The sequence below is a fragment of the Chiloscyllium punctatum genome, chromosome 36 (assembly GCF_047496795.1).
Source record: "Chiloscyllium punctatum isolate Juve2018m chromosome 36, sChiPun1.3, whole genome shotgun sequence".
NCBI classification, from domain to species: Eukaryota; Metazoa; Chordata; class Chondrichthyes; order Orectolobiformes; family Hemiscylliidae; genus Chiloscyllium; species Chiloscyllium punctatum.
This window is the reverse complement of record NC_092774.1, coordinates 33,433,317-33,445,568: the sequence shown is the minus strand read 5'-3', so window position 1 is coordinate 33,445,568 and position 12,252 is coordinate 33,433,317. Positions and strand designations below refer to the sequence as shown.

The 12,252-nt window shown below is 46.4% G+C and overlaps 2 non-coding genes across 2 annotated transcripts; both read right to left on the bottom strand.

Annotated features, from left to right (window-relative positions):
* trnae-uuc (transfer RNA glutamic acid (anticodon UUC)) lies at positions 1 to 72 on the bottom strand. The gene has a single exon. It is a non-coding gene; the product is annotated as a tRNA-Glu (tRNA).
* Positions 73 to 2,587: 2,515 nt separating this feature from the next.
* trnan-guu (transfer RNA asparagine (anticodon GUU)) lies at positions 2,588 to 2,661 on the bottom strand. Its single transcript has one exon. It is a non-coding gene; the product is annotated as a tRNA-Asn (tRNA).
* Between the last annotated feature and the right edge of the window lie 9,591 nt (positions 2,662 to 12,252).

The following is a 12,252-nucleotide window of genomic DNA, read 5'->3' as shown; positions in this document are numbered from 1 at the left end:
ATCCCTGACCGGGAATCGAACCCGGGCCGCAGCGGTGAAAGCGCCGAATCCTAACCACTAGACCACCAGGGATATGCGGGAGAAGTTTGACAGCTCTCCTGAAAATTGCTTTCCTGCCCGGAAGTCGAACCCGGGTCACGGAAGGAAGAAGGCGAACACCACTGTCATTTCATGTATCCATTGCTCCCGATGCGGTCTCCTCTACATTGGGGAGACTGGAGCCCCGTCGCAGAGTCAAGTCACAGCGTTTGAGGGAACATCTCCAGGACACCCGCAACAATCAACCCCAGCGCCCTGTGGCCCAACATTTTAACCTCCCCTCCCACTCTGCCAGGGACATGCATGTCCTGGGCCTCCTCCATCGCCGCTCCCTCCCCACCCGATGCCTGGAGGAAGAACGTCCCAACTTCTGCCTCGGATACATTCATCCCCAGGACATCAATGTGGTCTGCACCAGTTTCCTCATTTCCCCTCCCCCCACCTTACCTCAGTTCCAACCTTCCAGCTCAGCGCTGTCCTCATGACCTGTCCTACCTGCCAATCTCCCTCCCCACCTATCCGCACCACCCTGCTCTCTGATATGTCACCTCCATCCCCACCCCCATTCACCTATTGTACTTTTTGCTACCTTTGGCCCAGCACACCCCAACCCTAATTTATCTCTCCACCCTGGAGGTGTCCTGCCTCTATTCCTGATGAGGGCTTTTGCCGGAAACATCGATTTTCCTGCTCCTCGGAAGCTGTCTGACCTGCTGTGCTTTTCCAGCACCACTCTGATCTAAACTCTGGTTTCCAGCATCTGCAGTCCTCACTTTTGCCGACCCAATAAACCCAGTGTGCCGATTTCACATCAACAAACTGACACAAGCAGACACAACGTCTGCAGAAACCTTAGCCACATTACTTTACATTAAAGACATCTGGGAAATGATGTCCAGACAACTCAACCCTCTCAGCATCATGGTAGCCCACAAACCTCCCAACACACTTAAACAGCCCCTAATGAACCTGAAATACCCGATACAAACAACCAGCAAACGAATGTAATTTACAAAATACCATACAAGGAAATATATACATGAACTCTGCCACACAGTTCTCTGTAGCAAGAAATGCTGGGATGAGAAAAGGAAGATTTTTTTTAGCCAAAACGAATCGGCACTGACTGGACAGCCATTTAAAATCAACGCTGTCAGTCCAGGATGGAAGACCCGAAGGGATGTACAGTTTTCTTATTTCCTGAAGATTTACAAAGCTGAGACTGGGTTTTGGTGTTTGTTCCCTTTCCACTCCCAAGAGCCGCAGTGGTTGGGGCGGTGAGTTGGGGAAAGTGAAATGTGCCGGTGAGCAGCGTGTGGGGCTATTTCAGCTTCCTCTCCTCTGACAGCGCTGTGACTTGACTCTGATGTTCTCAGGGACACTTACTGAAGCGACACAGTGAAAAAAGTCTCATTCCCGCAGTTCGGGAATTCAAACCGTATGCCGGCTTCAGGACAATGAGAAAGATTAATTGGGGTGTGTGAAGAAGCTGTGAGCTGCATTTCAAACAGGTAGGTGGAGTCAGATGCGTCATCCATTGCGCCCCTGGCACTGTGCGGACCTGACACCGCCATGCTGCAGAGTTCTGACGTTAACACGGACATGCGCAGCAATGGGAACATTCACAAGAGGAACAGCCAAAGATAATCACCGTCACTGCTTCCCTTCCATAATCCCAACTTTGTGAAGCAGTATTTTTCACTGGCAAATAAAACACCTTTGTCCTCAGGTGCCTGCTTAACTTCGATTACGACTTCACGCCCCTCACTGTTCGATCTCATTTCCAAACTCTTGGCTCATCGCCTCAATAGCAGCTCTGTGGGTATCTGCTTGTTCCACCCTGACAGGCAGTGGGCTACAAATTCCCGACCAGTCCCAATGTGATTGAAATACTTCAACCGCTCCACTGATTTGCATCTTTAAAAAAACCGTGGAGCAATCTCCCTTTCTTTTTGACGTCGTTTCTCAACTGTAGTCGGCAGGGTTCACACCTGCGTGGGGAAACCGCAATGGATTTCATGTCCATCGCATTCACCACTCGGCCCATCAATACAGAACCACACTGGCAGCTTCATTTCCCAGATCTCTCTGCCTGTGGAGCTGACAAAAAGTGAATCCTTGCAGAGTTTGTTTGAATTCAATCACTTCTCAGGTTTCGAAAGGGTTAAATATCTGCAAATGGCGAGTCTGCGTGTTTCATCCCGGTAGATGAAATGGACGTTCAGTTAAAAACAAAAACAGAAATTGCAGGAGCAACTCCGCAGGTCAGGCAGCATCCGTGGAAAGAGAATCAGAGACAACATTTCAGAACTCGTTTTTTTCCTCATCCAGGTCCAGCCAAACCTGCTGAGTTTCTCCAGCAGTTTCGCTTTCTGTCTCGAATTCTCAGCATCCGCAGTCATTTATGTTAGAAATTCAATCAATTCAGAAACCCCTTTGTGCTGCCTCAGTGGAATAGATTTCCGTTTCGGAAACATTTTCCTGACACCATTAAAAACGTGCACTTTCGCAGCCAAGAAAGCGGTAGGAGCGAGAACTAGGAACACGCCGTCCCTGGGTGGTCTCGAACCACCAACCTTTCGGTTAACAGCCGAACGCGCTGACCAATTGCGCCACAGAGACAGGTGCAAGAGCTGCTTGCACAGTGTCTTTGAGGAACCTACTAATCAATTCATAATTCAACCCGCCCCGCCCAAAATTACCATTGTCTTCTATCAGTTTTACTTTCCATAATAAAGCCTTGGACATTCATTCTGGAGACATGGGGACAGCCTGATCCCACCATCTGCAGGTACATCCATGTCACGAGGAACGAGCTCTCCACCAACGGGGCCATCGCCCTCCGAGCCTTTCAGTGTTTTGCCTCTTCCTGAATTTTCTCATTGGCCCCGAGCCGAGAAGGGGTTTGAATTCCTGATGTGCAGAGAATTCTTTCAATGTCTCGGGTCAGTTCAGGTCCCGAGAATATCAGAGTCAATCAGCCTCTTAAACAAGGGGATGGTGTCTGGACTGTCTCTGCTCAGTCCGTCAGTTCATCCTTCATTCTCCTCTAATTCCACTTCCCAAAGAGTTTCTAAAGATTCACAAAGCTGGAGACTGGGATTTGTGTTTTACTTCCTGAACATTTTTCCACCTGCTAACTGACGATATTTTGACAAAACCTCTTCCCCATTGTAACATTTGCATCATGTCCAGGGATGAGCAATTTCCAATCCCAAGTTTGGGAATGTTCTCTTTGGAGCAAAGAAGGTTAACTGGAGATTTCCAGGGGCTGTTGGCAATGATGGGAGAAGCCGTGGTGTGAATGGGCAGGTTAATGATCAGAAGAACCTATTGCCACTGACTACGGTCAGTTACCAGAGGACAGGGATTGAAGTTCTTTAATGGAAAGCAGCATTTGTGTCGAATAAACACAGCGAATACTGCAGAAAGCCAACGGGTCGGGCAGCATCCGTGGAAAGGGAAACAGAGCCGACGTTTTGAGTGTGCTACGGTTTTTGTTCAGAACTCAGTCTTTTGCCTCTTCCCGAAGTTGGTCCAGGTCTGTGTCTCAATTGGCGAACACATGGCAAATGCAGTTCCGCAATGTGAAGTTATAGCCTTTGCTGTTTAAAAAAAAAGCAGTGCATTGTTAAAATGATTATATATTGGAATGTGGAGAAAGTGAGGACTAGAGGTGAAAGTCGAAAAATGTGGCACTGGAAAAGCACAACAGGTCAGGCAGCATCTGAGGAACAGGACAGTGAACGTTTCGGGCACAAGTCCTTCATCAGGAATGATGTATGGATGTACTAAGGGGTCTCAGAGTCCCACACCAGTCAATGCCAGCTGTCGGGCAGATGCAGCAGGCAATGAGCAAGGCAAGTGGTATATTACGAAGAGGAATTGAGTTCAGAAGTGGGGTCATTGAACATATTCAAGGCGAAGTTCATCTGAGTTTTGAACAACAAAGAAGTGGATGCTTATAGGGGGAGGTAAGAAAATGGTTTTAAGACCAGTACAGATCAGTCACAGAGTCTGACAGTACTGAACAGACCCTTCATCCAACGAGTCCATGCTGAGTATGTTCTCAAACTAAACTCGTCCCACCTACCAGTGTTTGGCCCATAACCCTTCCAACCTTTCGTATTCATGTACTTATCCAAATGTCTTTTGAACGTCGTAACTGTACGTGTATAAAATCATGAGGGGCATGGATAGGATTAATAAACAAAGTCGTTTCCTGGGGTGGGGGTGTCCAGAAGGAGAGGGCATGGGTTTCGCGTCAGAGGGGAAAGATACAAAAGAGATCTAAGGGGCAACTTTTTGACGCAGAGGATGGTACGTTTATTGAATGATCTGCCAGAGGAAGTGTTGAAGGCTAGTACGATTGCAACATTTAAAAGGCATTTGGGTAGGTGTATGAATAGGAAGGGTTTGGAGGGATATGGGGCCGTGTGCTGTCAGGTGGGACTAGATTGGGTTGTGATAGTTGGTCAGCAAGGACAAGTTGGACCAAACAGTCTGTTTCTATGCTGTACATCTCGACCTCAATGTTCAACATACGCAGTGACCTGGCCTCCACAGTTTTCTGTGACAATGAATTCCATCGATTCACCACTCTCTGGCGAAAGAAGTTTCTCCTAATCTCCATTCTCCCTTTATGCTAAGGCTATGCCCATGGGTATTAGTCTCTCCTCCCAATGAAAACATCTTCCCAATGTCCACTCTGTCCAGGCCGTTCAATGTTCTGTACGTTTCAGTTAGATCTCCCTTGAATGTGGGCCTGTTTATCAGCATGAATCAAACACTTCAGGATGAGGACATCCGTGATTAGACTCAACAAAGTGAGAATGGAGGGTGAGAGTGTGGGATGGAGATTTTCAGCTTTTAGGGAGTAAGGTAGGAAAGAAAGTTTAATATAAATTATAATTGATCAGATGAGCCAATGGGCCAAGGAGTAGTGGATGGAGTTTAATTTAGACAAATATGAGCTGTTGCATTTTGATGAGGCAACTCAGGGCAGGACCTATGCGGTTAATGGTAAATTAATGGAATTCTGTGCTCAAAGAAGCAGTCGAGGCAGCTTCATTAAGACACTGTTGGATGGGTTTTTTTTTTGCGTGGTAAGGGAATTAAGGGAAGTTGGGAGAATGCAATTAGGAGGAGCTGAGACTATTGATCGATCCGCCATGATTGTAATGAATGGCGGAGCAGGGTCGATGGGCCAAATGGCCTACTCCTTCTATTACTTTGAAACGATAACCCTGCGTTTCCCATGGTCAACCCACCTAACCTGCACATCCCTGGACACTAGGCAATTTAGCATAGCCAATCGAAATCAAGAGCAGTGAGCAATGTAGTGATGTGGAAACCAAACACCAGAGAATGAGAGAAAGGGACAAGGAGAATAAATGTACTAGCAATCAAAACTGCATTCTCACCATCACAAAAAATAAAACTAAAAGCTGCATTGTAAAAAAAGCGAATTAATTGACTGCACACATTGAAGAGAATAATTATGATCCGAGACTCCTTACAGAGATATGGCTTCAGAATGACAAGGATTGGATCCAGAATATCGAGGGGAGATGTGGCATTCAAGTCGAGTGAGAGGCTCAGTAAAGGTAGAGGGTGGGCACTGCTAATCAAAGCACTGATAACATGGTAGTCTGGTGTCAGCTCGGATTTCAGGTCCTGATTTCTCTGTCCTCTGATCTCCCTGTTCCCACAGAGTTAAATGTTGTCTGTTCTCAGCTCTGCTCGATTTCTGTTGAAGCTTTGACCCCCTTTTACACCTTCTGGAGCAACAAAATATTCTGAGCCTCCTGGAAATGACACCTTATCTATACCCCTCCTGTTTTTAAAAATCTCGATAAAGTTATCTGTCAACTTGCTCGGCTCTGTTGGAAAAATGTCCCAGCTTCTTCTTCATTCAAACCCTCCATTCCCAGCAACACGCTGGCAAAGTAAGGAATAGGGAATTGCATCAAATCACATAAATGTACTGTCTGAAATAATCTAGCTGTGCTCTGGCCTGAGATATTGAGAGTCCCTGGTGTAAGTAATTACGAATGCAATAATTTTGGTCACAGAATTGAACAATCATTTTGCAACAAAGGGGTCTACATTGATAAGGAGGTAGCGGTCATTTCTAGGGTAAGTGAACAGTTTGTAGATCAGGGAGATGAAGTTCCAGACACTTGTGAAGGGCTAGAATTGAATTTGATAAATAAGACAAAGAACTGTGGATGCTGGAAATCTGAAACAAAAACTGAGAACACTGGAAAAACTCAGCAGGACTGGAAGCATCTGTGGAGAGAAAGCAGAGTTAAAATTTCGAGTCCAACAACTCCTCTTCAGGATTCTGAAATAGTTTAAGCCTGGCAGTAAGTTCAGGTAACCTTTACTGCGACCCAACTTTGTTACAGCTTCAGATCTCCACATCACAAGGCGTACAAAAAGTAGCTTTTCTTAAAAAAAAGCACCTCAAGCTCAAAGTGCGCACACTCACCCCCCACTCCCCCCACCACACTTTCTTTATTATTGGTTCGTTGAGTTGTCCCTTTGTTACTGGATTCTTCGTACAGCCGGTTAAAGCATGCAGCTGGGACGACTGAGTGAATCCTTTCCCGCAACGGTAATTTCCATCACTGAAAAGGACATGAGTGAATCAGATGGTGTTTTGATCTCTAAAAACGGCTTCATCCTTAGATTCTGAAGTCCAGATTACTGACCGAATCCCAATTCTGCCATCTGCCGCGACGGGATTCGAGCTGAGAGTCCCCAGAGCTGGGTTGTTAGCGGCGATCGGCCATCGCTCCTTCCATCCCCCTGCAATGGCACGTGAACGCGCTGGTGCCTCCACAGGTGGGAGGAGCAGGTGAAGCCCTTTTGGAACTGACAGCAGGTGAACGGCCTCTCTCCGGTGTGGACCCACTGGTGGGTCAGCAGTGCAGCTGACTGAGTGAACCCCCTCCCGTACATGGGGCACGTGAATGGCTTCTCTCACTTGTGGACCCACTCGTGCGTCTTCCGATGGCTGATCCGACTGAAGCCCTTCCTGCACACCGAGCAGGTGAATGGCCTCTCCCCGCTGTGAATACATCTGTGGGTTTCCAACACGGATGGGGAAGGGAATCCTTTCCCTCAGTCCCCACATTTCCACAGTTTCCCCATTGGGGGAGCTTTCCTTGTGTTGTTCTGGGTTTGAAATTACAATCAGAACGGGGACATAGTCAATCCCCACCGTCAGTGATGAGACTTTGATTCCCCCAAGCTGAGTAAATGGTGTAAAGCACTTTTCACAGTCAGCGCACTGAATCGCCCTCACTCGGTGTCTCAGTATTCTTCCTGCCACACCAGTGTCTAAAATCTCTCAAGCAAACAAAAGCAACCATGTCTTCTTGATTGGAATGGCTGCTGATATTCAAGTCCCAATGAATCAAGCGGCTCTGTCAGAAGTTGATGTATCATTTGTTTTAAGATTTCTTTCAGCATGTCTTCCTGCAAAAAAAATCACAAAATAAGTGATCATTGGCAGTACACTGAAACGAACATAACATAGGTGGCAGTTCCTGTAGTTTGCCAGATGCCTGCTGATCACATAATACCCAGCACACAGAAACCTGAAATCCCTCATGCAGCCAGATAGGCTCAGGTGTGTTTAGAGGAAAACTTCATTCAAATCTAATCTAATCTTAAACTAAATACGTGTACATATATATATATCAATATGACAATCCTTTCAATGCGGCTCAGTTCCATGTGAAACTACACTTTTAATTGTGAACATGAGGAAAAAAGCAATCATTTTCCAGGGTGCAAACTGCATATGTGACAAACTGAGGGAATACACAAGGAAAATACCTAAAAGGGAGATAGAAAGTATTTGAGCACCTTTACAGAATCTGCTCCATCTCTGGATTCACTCCAGTTGCTCCAAGTAAACCTCCCTGGAGGGTCAAGCAGCCCTGCATCGGGAAGCACTGGGATGGTCAACGACGACCAGTTTACATGGAGAACACATCTCCACATTAAACAGCCTCGAGGCAAACTTCCCTTCCTTCCACTTAAAGTTCAAGACCCCTCAAAGCGAAATTCCCCAGGTAAGTTTGGAAGAATTTCTTCCAGGTGTTCACTAATCATTTCTATGAGCACTTTGTTAAAGTTTGAATATTGTGAGTTTTGAAAATTAGTGATTCTGAGCGAAATCACAGTTCGAAAAACAGAATGTGGGAATTTGGACAGAGTTTATATTTGCACATCGACGATATGTCGGCACAACAGCATATGACACGACAGCAGAGAAGATCTTTTGACGTCATTCTCAAACGTGCCTGACACACACCAGATGAAAAGCTAAATACTTCTCTGTAAATACAGCCGAGCAATGCAGGAGAATGGCACAACGCGTGCTTATTGGGATCATAACCCAAAAGAGAGACCATTCTCTCCTATTCATTCAACGTCATCTTTAGCAGCTTTCCCGTGTAACAGCGCTCTGTTCTGCACCTTGCCTTCTCATCTGCTTCCCAAAAAAGCTTCGACATAAATATTTCACAATGATATACTGGCCCAATGTGCACAGTTGAGGTGAAAACCTCTGAGGGGTCTCCTGTTCTCTGTATCCTATGTTGAGGAGGGCAATGCTTGTCACTGGCCACTCGGGTGTCAGAGAAAAGTTTCGAAACAGTGGAGGGAGCCCGGTTCCTGAGGACGGGACAAACAGCAGCAGGGAGACAGAATGAGAAGCAGCTGTTCTGGAAACTCTTCGTCACTTGCAATTCTTCGAGCAATGTCAAATGTATTTCACACTAAGCAAGTCTCAGATGGCTCAAGAAGTGTGTGGTGGGGAAATAGCCGCTCTTTGGCTTGTTGGTCTAGGGGCATGATTCTCAGGGAGAGTCTTTAACTGTACAGACTTGTGCGCAGTCCTAGATTCAACTCCCAAAACAGGCTGCGTCTCTTAACTTGATTTGTGCAAAAATGGCCCATTAATTTTCTCAAAAAGCACCTTCGTGAAACGAGGTTTGGCTGCCAGGAATACGAATGGGGCAGAAAACAGGGAAGTGAAATGTTTGGAGATCGCGTTGAATAGGTTGACGTGAGTGGTGGGGTGTTTGAGGGATGTCAGCGATGAGGGTCGATTGGAAATTTGGGACAGCTCTCTTCGGAATACAGAAGTTTGAATCTGACACGATTGAAGCTTTTCAAGTCATGCAAAGTCTAGACAGAGTAAGTAATGTAGTCAAAATGTTCCCACGCCTGAGAGGATCGACAACGATTCGGCAGAGTTTTAAAGTCATGAGGAAAAGAACCAAAAGTGACATTAGGAAGAATGCTTTCGTACAGGGAGTGGTTGGGGTCAGTAAACCCCTAACTGACACTGACAAAGAGGCAGATTTATTACACGCAAACGGGAATTCGGTGATCATGTTTAAAGTAACAATGTGCAGAATTACATGGCGAAGGCAAGAGAATGATACGAATAGAGACCCACGTTTACTTTCGGTGTCGACCCAGCAGAGCGAAGGTGGGCCGCATGGCGTCTATTCAGAGTGAAATCAAAGGAGAATGAGGGTAGTTAGAAATAGTTTATATTGACACAGTCTCCATATGTCTGCGGAACACCATATAAGATGACAGCAGTGGAGATCTTTGACATCAGTCTCCAACGTGCATACCACGCGCCTGACGAAAGGCTGAAAGGACCCGTGGCAAACGCTTCCGTGTGTAGGGGCAGAGTGGCGCAGCGGGGGCGTGCTGGGCCCATAACCTAGAGGTCGATGGATCGTAACCATCCTTTCTTATCGTTCAGTGCCTCCTTGAGCGACTTTCATTGGTGGTGGCGCTCTGTTCAGCATCTTGCCTTTCAAACGACTTCCGGAGTGTCTAAATATCTTTTACGGCGCTTTGTTCTTTTCCTTGCCATGTCGTTTGCTTCCCAAAACTTCGGGTATCTGAGCTCAATATCGATACACAGGTCAAATTTACACAGTTGCGCTGGCAGCCTTGTGGAGATCTGAGATGTCTTGTCCTGTTCTCCGTCGCTGTGGCCTGATCTCGTATGAAAACTCTTATCTCAGATGGCAATGAACCGGTGAAGTCGAAACACATGACTTGCTGTTTTAGTCCATTTCCTGCAGTAAAGAAACGAACGTCCGTGTAATAAATGACTTTCTACAGGATTGCTGTGTGAGGACAAATTCTGAACACCAAGCAGGCTGCACAAAAATGCACTCATATCAATTTACCTGAGGGAAGAGTCTCCGGTGTCCATTTCTCTCTGTCCCGACAGCACAGCATCTTTCTGTCTCTCCGTTAACAAGACCTTTGGAACAAATTCAAAGTTGCCCATTTCCTCCGCATGACTGTAACTGACTTAACCTGCCTCACGTAATAGTGAGAGAGAGCAGAAGAGTGAATGGGCTCTGCCTTCCACCAGCACAGCTTGTAAGTAGAAACGAAATGGTTCAATTATCCAACAGTGGAGAGAGCCCGGCTCCTGGGGACAGTACAAACAGCAGCGTCCTGGGAGCAGGGAGACAGATTGAGAAGCAGATGTTCTTGAAACTCTTCCCTGCTTGCAATTCTGGGAGCAATGTACAATGAATTTCGTACTGAGCAAGTCTCAGCTGCTTCAGGAGGTGACTGCACCCATGGCTAGTGGCTCGTTAGTTTGGGATGTGATTCTAGCTTTGGGTCTTCGAGCATATGCAGCCGTGTGAGAGTTCCCGGGTTCCAATCCCAAGCGAACCATCATTCCTTAAATTGATATGAGCAAAAATGCCCGATGAATTTTGTCAATTAAAGCCACTTCGTTAATTTAGATCGGACTGCCTGAATTTGGGACGGCGCAGAGCTGCTATTGCTGTGAACACGGCGAAGGGAAACACGTGGTGAAAGTGAGAACAAGTATTGCAGATTTTTCGCCCGCACAATCCGAGTCTGAATGAATCCTCCACCTGTATTACGCTCAATTCTGAGGGTGATACTTCAGGAAGCGGGGAAGTGAAGTGATTGCAGACGGCGCTGAACAGGTTAACGTGAATGGTACCGTCCTGAGGAATGTCAGCAATGAAGGGAGATTGGAAAGTTTGGGGTAGCTCTCTTTGGAGAACAGAGGGCTGAAACCTGGTCTGATTGAAGTTTTCCACGTCATGAGGGTTTTAGACAGAGGAAATAATGCAGTGAAAATGCTCCCAGGCCTGAAAGGATCGAGAACGATTTGGCAGAGATTTAAGGTCATCAGGAAAATAAGTAAAAGTGACATTAGGAAGACCGTTTTCGCACAGGGAGTGGGGTCAGTAAGTCGCTGTCTGACAGTGAGAAAGAGGCAGATTCAATGGACACAAAAGGGAATTCGGTGGGCATGTTCAATGTAACAATGTGCAGATTTACAGGGAGAAGGCGACAGAATGAGACACTTATTTACATATTGTGTTGAGCCAGCAGAGCTAAGGTGGGCTGCATGGCCTCAGTCTGCGCTGTCACACATTTCGTGATTCTGAGTGAAATCGGAGTTGGACCAACAGAATGTAGGAAATTTGACAATGGATATATTCTGCCCTACAGGATACTCCATCACAGCAATGAAGGTGTTTTGACATCATTCTCGAAGGTACATGACACAATGCAGATTCAAAACCGAGTATTCCTTTCAATCACTGAGTAATTTGTTGACAGTTATTCAGTTGAGGTGAACGGAGTTGCGCATTGGGAGCCACTCCAGTTGATAGGTCGAAGCCGTTTTCTCCTGTGTGATAGTCCCACCAGCACTCCAATTTGCTGTGCTTCCAGTCAGTAGATGCAGATTTCTATCCCATACTGATACACAGGCCACGATGACCCAGCTGTGGTGTCAAGTTTGTGAAGGGCTGAGTGCTCTTCTCCTGTTCTCTGTCAGGCTGCTATGATCCGAATCATCAAACCTCTCTTCTCCGAGAGAGGAATAAACTGGTGAAGGTGAAACACATCAGTTGCGGAGTGTTCCATGCGCAGGAGGCCCTGCAGTAATTCCCCACGCTGTTTCACACAGCAGCATCCTCTCGGTGAATTACACTTGGCAAAAAAAAATCGATTGAACCAAATCAGTGTCCGCCACTGGATTTTACTGACACCGTTGATAAAATTCAGACTCACCGTTAATGTGGAGAGGGGCCGTCAGACTAGGGTTTCCGCTCCTTCTGATGAATAAAGATAATTTTAACTGTGTCCAGTGAGAGGAAAGGA